Source organism: Macrobrachium rosenbergii, chromosome 49 (genome assembly GCF_040412425.1).
Source record: "Macrobrachium rosenbergii isolate ZJJX-2024 chromosome 49, ASM4041242v1, whole genome shotgun sequence".
Classification (NCBI taxonomy): domain Eukaryota; kingdom Metazoa; phylum Arthropoda; class Malacostraca; order Decapoda; family Palaemonidae; genus Macrobrachium; species Macrobrachium rosenbergii.
The window spans coordinates 18,588,606-18,591,105 of record NC_089789.1 but is presented as its reverse complement, the minus strand read 5'-3'; the positions used below and the strand labels follow the sequence as shown (position 1 = coordinate 18,591,105).

The window sequence follows — 2,500 nt, the reverse complement described above, 5'->3', positions numbered from 1 at the left end:
ATACATATATATATATATATATATATATATATATATATATATATATATATATATATAGTTTATATATAAATTGGACATTTCTGTTTCTGAGGTACCTCTGACTGATTTTGAAGCTGAATATTAATATGGCCGCAAACAAAGCGTTGGGGGTTTATTTTACAACATTTTCATCAAAAAGCGATAAACCTTTCCGTTATCATTCGTTAAGAGCAATAAACTGAACGCGCACCACAGAGAGAAATTTTGATATTTACAACTTGTTACGAAAACTTTCTTGATCACTGATTTTTAATGACATTTTCACTACTGTTTTTCGATTTTTTTTTTTTACATGTTTTGAAATAAACTTTTATAAGCTGACTGATACAGGTTTACATTTGTCCTTTTCCCTATTCTAATATGTGAAGTTATGGTTTTTCTTCTGTTCATAAACTGGAGAATACTACTGGCGACGAGACCGTGAACAAAACGGAACGCGATTGTATTGAAGTAATTACCCAGAGAAATAACAACAATATATTACACAGCATGAAAACTTTTAGATTTCTGTAAAAGAAATCTATTGTGCTGGCTTCGTCTGTCCGTCCGCACTTTTTTTCTGTCCGCCCTCAGATCTTAAAAACTACTCAGGCTAGACGGCTGCAAATTGGTACGTTGATCATCCACCCTCCAATCATCAAACATCCAAATTGCTGCTCTCTGGCCTTAGTAGTTTGTATTTTATTTAAGGTTAAAGTTAGCCATAATAGTGCTTCTGGCAACTATAAAGGATAGGCCACCACCGGGCCGTGGTTAAAGATTCACGGGCCGCGGCTCATACAGGATTATACCGAGACCACCGAAAGCTAGATCTATTTTCGGTGGCCATGATTATACCCTGTAGCGGCTGTACAGAAAACTCGATTACGCCGAAGAAACTTCGGCACATTTTTTACTTGTTTTCTCTATCGGACCATTGCAGATAATACCATTTCAGAGGCTCAAGTCAAAATAAAACGAAAGAGGAGAAGATATTGTTTCCACGGAAATGAAAACAATAACAGAATGTGAGATGAAGCTACCCCCAACACGTCTTTAAAACATTTGTTTTTCCTTCGAGAAAAGAAAGAACTCTCATTGTCTTCCCAACTATCTGTGCAAGAGGGATATTTTCTATATTTCAGGGAGATATTCTCTGAAGTTCAGACTTCAAAGGCGCTCGTTCCGATCTTTAGGTTTTTTTTTTTTTAGTACTTTACGGCAAGATAAAAAAAAAAATCGGCTTACTGTTTCGTGTTACATAATTCAAAGTAAATCCATGCCCTTGTCATCTCTCTCTCTCTCTCTCTCTCTCTCTCTCTCTCTCTCTCTCTCTCTCTCTCTCTCTCTCTCTCTCCGATCACTGGAAATAATTCATTTCACGGGGGAACCCAAGACTCTCTGCCCCTATTCCCGAGTTAAAGATAAATGTCCCGGGATGAACCTGTGACACATGTTCCGCTGATTCATTCAAAACCTGATTAAAACAAAGCTCGAACTGACGGTACGATGAAAAGCTAATTTGATTGATAAGTTGGAAGGGTATTTCCCCACTTACCTGTCTCTAGAGGACAGGTACATCTCGAACATTTCCAGGGATCTCACCCAGCCATTAATAAGCTTCTTGCATGTAGATGGTTTATTTAGGCCCTTGGTCTACTGCCTTCCTTGCAACGCCACACTTCCTGTAGGTAGAAAAATTACTCTGATTTCCTGCTCTGATCTGAACATGCATAAAACATTCACGTTCTGTGGGAATTTTAAGATGAAAATACTAAAGATCAATATTGATATATTATCATGAATTAAAGGGTTGCATATTTAAGAATCGTTAATAATTCAAAGCCAAATAGAGTTGTTCTCGTGAAATGGAATCGGAGAATAAAGAATAATTTTTCATGATTGACAAATACACTTGATAAACTCTCATTCTAAACGTTCAATGAAACATGCAATATTCATTACGACTCGGTTAATATCAGTAGAGTTGTTCTGAAGCACAATGAAATCTGAAAACAAGTTACCTTAAGCTCCATTTACCATAAAGAAGCTCACAATAATTAACAGGACCCACTAGCATTTCCAGAAAAATTTCATGGGTGGGCACCAATTTTTCATATTATTATATATATATATATATATATATATATATATATATATATATATATATATATATATATATATATATATATATATATATATATATATATATATATATATATATATGTGTGTGTGTGTGTGTGTGTGTGTGTATATATATATTTCTTTAATCGATTTTTTATTTTTTCCCATTTTTATATTTCTTATTTATGTTATTATCTAAATTTTCATTATTATTACTTTATCATTATTTTTCATAGGGAGGGGGGACCACGTGCCCAGGTGCCACCACCCTGGATCCGCTAATGATGTCAAGACCACTCGACGTATAATTTTTTGATCGGCCATCTTAATGAACTGCATGTAGTTTTGTTAAAGGCGC

The 2,500-nt window shown here is 34.9% G+C and overlaps 1 long non-coding RNA gene across 1 annotated transcript in view; it reads right to left on the bottom strand.

The window, feature by feature from the left end:
• Positions 1-889: 889 nt before the first annotated feature.
• Positions 890-2,500, bottom strand: part of LOC136832134 (uncharacterized) — a 13,936-nt gene continuing 12,325 nt past the window's right edge. Inside the window, exon 3 of the long non-coding RNA XR_010851087.1 lies at positions 890-1,703. This is a non-coding gene — a long non-coding RNA (uncharacterized lncRNA). The remainder of the gene's footprint in view (positions 1,704-2,500) is intronic.